This window comes from Elephas maximus, chromosome 7 (assembly GCF_024166365.1).
Source record: "Elephas maximus indicus isolate mEleMax1 chromosome 7, mEleMax1 primary haplotype, whole genome shotgun sequence".
Taxonomy (NCBI): Eukaryota; Metazoa; Chordata; class Mammalia; order Proboscidea; family Elephantidae; genus Elephas; species Elephas maximus.
Window position 1 is genome coordinate 74414914 of NC_064825.1, and position 6076 is coordinate 74420989.

Genomic DNA, 6076 nt, shown 5'->3' on the forward strand with positions numbered 1-6076 from the left:
ACCATAAATGTCTGATTTTTAGGAAATCCCATTTATCTAGCTTATCTTCTTGTGTTTGTGTATTGTTAATTATGGCTTATGTCCTGTTTATGCCATATGTTAGGGCCCCTAGTGTTGACTCATTTTTCTTCTCTGATCTTTATAGTTTTTGGATTTATATTTTGGCCTTTGATGCATTTTGAATTAGTTTTTGTGTATAGTGTGAGGTATGGGTCCTGTTTCACGGTTTTATAGATGGACATTCAGTTTTGCCAGCACCATTTCTTAAAAAAGACTTTGGGCAGAAAGACAGTTTCTGATAGTGGAAGTGACATGAAGGAACTAAAAAATTGACTTGATAGAGACTGGATGGCTACTTGTGAGCAGTCACGAACCCCTCTTTGATGATGAAGTTTAGTTGAGACCTGAATAATGAGGAGTGAATGGTGCTGCAAATTTTGATTGTCTCCAGTTTGGGACAAAGCTGCAAGTAAAAATTAAGTTCCATTCTCTCTAGCAACGTTGCTCGGGAATACAAACAAGCCTTATATGCTGGCATTTTCCCCAGGTTCCAACATTAGTCCCTCTCCTCTTCACACACTGAATGAGCTCCATGAGAGCAGGGACTTTGTTTTGTTCAAGGCTGTACTCCCAGGACCTAGAACAGTAGCAGGCATATAATAAGTGTTCAGTAAATACTTGGCGAGTGAATGAATGAATGAATGGAGTGACATCCAAGGCTGAACTCATTTGTTGTTCTCCAAATCACTCCTCCCCTGGGTTCCCTATTTTAAAAAACCAGTTTCTGTGGAGTTGACTCTGATTCATGGCAACCCCATGTGTGTCGGAATAGAACTGTATTCCATAAGGCTTTCAATGGCTGATTGTTCAGAAGTAGATTGCCAGGCCTTTCTTCCTAGTCATTTGGGTTCTTGATTGCTACTTCCATGGGTGTTGATTGTGGATCCAAGTAAAATGAAATCCTTGACAACTTTAATCTTTTCTCCATTTACCGTGATGTTGCTTATTGGTCCAGTTGTGAGGATTTTTGTTTTCTTTATGTAGAGGTATAATCCATACTGAAGGCTGTGGTCTTTGATCTTCATCAGCAAGTGCTCCAAATTCTCTTCACTTTCAGGAAGCAAGGTTGTGTCATCTGCATGACACAGATTGTTAATGACTCTTCCTCCCATCCTGATGCCCTATTCTTCTTCATATAGTCCAGCTTCTTGAATTATTTGCTCAGCATACAGACTGAATAAGTATGGTAAAAGGATACAACCCTGATGCACACCTTCTTGACTTTAAACCATGCAGTATCCCCTTGTTCTGTTCAAATGACTTCATCTTGGTCTATGTACAGGTTTAAATGTTCTGGAATTCCCATTCTTTACAATGTTATCCATAATTTGTTATGATCCACACAGTCAAATGCCTTTGCATAGTCAATAAAACACAGATAAACATCTTTCTGGTATTCTCTACTTTCAGCCGGGATCCATCTGACATCAGCAATGATATCCCTGGATCCACATCCTCTTCTGAATCCAGCCTGAATTTCTGGCAGTTCCCTGTTGATGTACTGTTCCAACTGCTTTTGAATGATCTTCAGCAAAATTTTACTTGTATGTGATATTAATGATATTGTTAGATAATTTCCTCCTTCTGTTGGATCACCTTCCTTTGGGATAAGTACAAATATGGATCTCTTCCAGTTGGTTGGCCAGGTAGCTGTCTTCCAAATTTCTTGGTGTAGATGAGTGAGTGCTTCCAGTGCTGCGTCCATTTGTTGAAACATCTCAGTTGGTATTCTGTCAGTTCCTGGGGCCTTGTTGTTTATGCATCCCATTTCATTTTTTATGATTTCCAATTTTCCTAGATTCATGCGTTGTACGTTCCATATGCAGATTATTAATGGATGTTTGTAACTGTTTCTTTTCATTTTGAGTCATGCCACATCAGCAAATGAAGGTCCTGAAAGCTTGACTCCATCCAGATAATTAAGGTCGACTTTACTTTGAGGAGGCAGCTTTTTCCCAGTCATATTTTGAGTGCCTTCCAACCTGAGGGCCTCACCTTCCAGCACTATATCAGACAATGTTCTGCTGCTATTCATAAGGTTTTCACCAGCTAATTTTGTCAGAAATAGACTGCCAGGTCCTTCTTCATCGGGAAGGTCCACTGAAACCTATCCACCTAGGGTGACCCTACTGGTATTTGAAATACCGGTGGCAAAGCTTCCAGAATCACAGCAACATGCAAGCCACCACAGTACGACAAACTGACAGATGCGTGGTGGATAGTATAAGGCAGGAAATATTAAAAGCCATAGGAGGAGTGTTGGAGTGTAGAGCTTTTGTTGGGTGTGATCAAGGAAGTTTTTATGGAACATACAGCATTAGAAAAGGTCTTTTCAGTGATATTTAGTCTGGAAATACGAGTTGGGAGTGAAAGACATTCTCATGGAGAGAACTACACGAGTATAGACAAAGTTGGGAAAGCCTAAAGTCTATTCAGAATCAAGACTGCCTGGGCCTACAGGATGCTGAAAGTGGAGAGCTTGGTTAATAAGTTGTAAATATGGATTGAGGCCAGTTCACGAGGGGCCTTGAATGTTAAACTGAAGAGCTATTTCTTTGCTCTCCTGTCAGTAGAAGTAATCTTGCAAAAGTTGTGTGTAGCCACTATCTCCAATTCCTCCTCATCCCATTCTTCTTTAACCCCACTGCAGTCAGGCTTTCACCCCCAGCACTCCGCAAAAACTGCTCTTGTCAAGCACACCGTATACTCCATGTTGCTAAATGCAGTGGTCAGTTTTGAGTCTTCACCTTACTTAACCTGCAAGCAGCATATGACAGTTGATCATGTTCCCTTCCTTAATATACATTCTTCAGTGTATTTCTTGGCCTCTAGCTGACCTCACTCCTGAGTTTCCCTGGTTATTCCTTCTCAACCTCCTTTGCTATTTCTCTCCCCCAACGACCCAATAGTTGAACACATGGCTGCTAACTGAAGGGTCTGCTGCCAGGTCTCCTCCTGTAAAGATTAAAAAAAACCTGTAAAGATTACAGTCTAGGAAATCCTATGGGGCAGTTCTACTCTGTCATTAGGGTTGCTTTGAGTGGGAATTTACTCTATAGCAAACAACAACAGTCTTTTAATGTTAGAATACCCCAGGGCCTAATCTTTGATCTTGCTCTTCCCTCTCTAAACTCACTTCTTCCTTGATAATCTCATTCAGTTGTATCACGGCATATACCGTCTATATGCCAAAACTCCCGGATTTTTATCTGCAGTCCAGACTTCCTTGTCAAACTCCAGATTGTTCTTGACATAGCCACTTAAGTATTGAATAGACATCTCACACCTAACGTGTCTAAAATTAAAATCGATCTTCTGATTTTCATCTACCCTCACACACACCCTATACTGGGTTGGATAGTACCCCACCAAAACTCATGTCCTTCCTGAAACCTCAGAATGTGACCTTATTTGGTAATGGTGTCATTGCAGATATAATTAGTTAACAAAGTCATATTGGAATAAGGTAGGCCTTTAATCTAGTATGACTGGTGTTTTTATAAAAAAGAGAAGAGATACAGAGACAGATGGACACAGAGGGAAGACAGCCATGTGAAAATGGAGGCAGAAATTGGAATTATGCTGCCACAAGCCAAGGACCGCCTGGGGCTACCAGAAGCTGGGAGAGACAAAGAAGCATCCTTCCCTAGAGGCTTCAGAGAGAGCATGGCCCTGCCAACACCTTAATTTTTGGACTTCTAGCTTCCAGAACCGTGAGAGAATAAATTTCTGTTGTTTTAAACCACCCAGTTTGTGGTACTTTGTTATGGCAGCCTTAGGAAACCAAATAAATAGATAAACAAATAACCCGGGCCCAAATCTCATGGTTTAACACAATATAAGGTTTATTTTCCTCTCACATCATGATCCAACTGGCTGTTAGTAGGTGTACTTCTATGCAGGCATTCAAGCTATCCATCTAGTGATTCCACCATCTTCTAGGCCTCAGCATCCACTGGATCATCTGCATCCAGAGATGTGGAAAGAAAGAATGGAAACTCTCTTCCAAGAGGTCTTGGAGGCCAGGCCTCTGCTTGCCAAGCTCAGTTACATGTCCCGGTCAACTCTGGAGGAGCCTGGGAAATGTCGGAAAGCAGGGTGTCCAGGAACAAGAGGATGAACGTGAGTATTGTTGGACCACAAGAAGGTTGTTTGTTTTGTTTTTTCCTTTCTAAGCTCTTTCTCTAATCTCTTCCTTTAAATTCTAGCTGCATTTGCATTTAGTCTGACCTATGTTCTCTCCAACCTCATTCACTCAACAAATGTTTATTAAGTATGCGATTTGTCAAGCACTATGAGTACAAGCACCTCACATTCTAAAAAAAAAATTCTAACAAGGAGGCAAATGAGAATTCAAATTTTCGATGCAAAGAGACAAGTGCAATGTTAATTATATACCAGCTGTGGGGGAAGCAGAGGTGGATTAATTCTGCTCAGGTAGTCAGGGAAGATTTTGCAAAGTAGATGGCATCTGACCTCTGACTTGATTAACAGGAGCTCGCCAGGCCAAGGAGTGGGGTTAGGAGTAAAGATGGAGGGTGTTCTCTCTTTCAGGTAGAGGGTGTTCTCTCTTTCAGGTATTTCAGAAAGAGAGAAGAGCATAAGCAAAGGCGTGACAGAGTGAAGGTACTTGGCATCTTTGGGGAGCTCCAAATCATTGAAAAGGTGGCACAGCGGTATGTGATCAGCTGGTGACCTAAAGGTTGGCTGTTCAAACCCACCCAGTGGCACTACGGATGATGGCCTGGCAAACTGCTGCCATAAAGATTACAGCCAAGAATCCCTATGGAGCAGTTTTACTCTGTAGCACAAGGGATCACCATGTTGAAACTGACTTGACGGCAATGGGGTTTTTTCAAGTCATTGAGTTGGAGTCAACTTAATGCTCAACTTTTTTTTTCCCCAAGTCTTTGAGTGTAGCTGGAGCTTATGTGGAAGACATGAGGTAAAGCTAAGTTGAAAGGATAAGGCTGAGGTGATTTGTGAAATTCCTTATGTTCCGTACCAAAGAATGGAAATGGAGGGGATGTATTGAGACATTTTGGCCTCAGAATCAGGGAAGGTTGGGGAATAAGGCAAGGAAGGATGAGGGAAAGTGAAACGCTAAGAATGACTAGATCAAAATGCTGCAGAGGAGAAGTTTACATTGTCCTGTGGTTTTTCATATGCATGTCTTACCCCTTCGACTAGCTGAAAGTCCCTTGCACAGGGTCAAGAGAGTATAATACTGCTTTTAAAGTCAACGCAGGGCCTTGTTCATGATAGCACATAAGCAGCCCTGAAAAAATGCTCATTTTAAAGAAAGCCTTCGTGGGACTTGGAGTGCACAAGAAGCCATCATTTAGCCGAGTGTTTCTTAACTTTTATCAATAGATTTTCATTTGCTTTCATTTATCCAAAATAATTTAGAATTGCAAGAAGTGCTGTTGTTATTAAACAAAAGGCCCACGAAGACGGAGGCGCTTGAGCCGCTAAGAGCTTGCTGAGGAGGCAGGAAAAGACATTCTTAATTGGTTGCATTTCATTTGTGGGTCTGGCAATTTGATGTATCAGAAATTTTAAGAAAATTGCTAAGCCCCAAGGAATTGCCCGAGAGGAAAAGAAAATCATCCCCACATAGTTTATAACATAGAGGCAAACTCCACACTTTGTTGTCATGTCTGAGTTTTCAAGAAATGTGTAATATTGCAAAGCCTACGATAGAACAAAAGGATTGGCTCTTCAGCCATTTTATCTTGGTTTTCCGTTTAGAATTTGCTGTCTTACTGTCTGTTTCCTCCTGTACCACCTACTTTCTTCTCCATTAGCAGCAACTAGAAAAGAATCTCTGCTGACAGATTTGAGAAGACTGCCTTCCTTAGCCCGCTGTTCTTTCCTTCTCACTCCTCCACCAGTTGACATCCAAATTCATTACGTCCTCCAAAGCTAGCTTTTTGAACTACCTCTACATTTTTGAACTACCTCTACATACAGCCAGTACACCCAGAATGCTCCTTAGAAGCAAAGATGGCGAGAC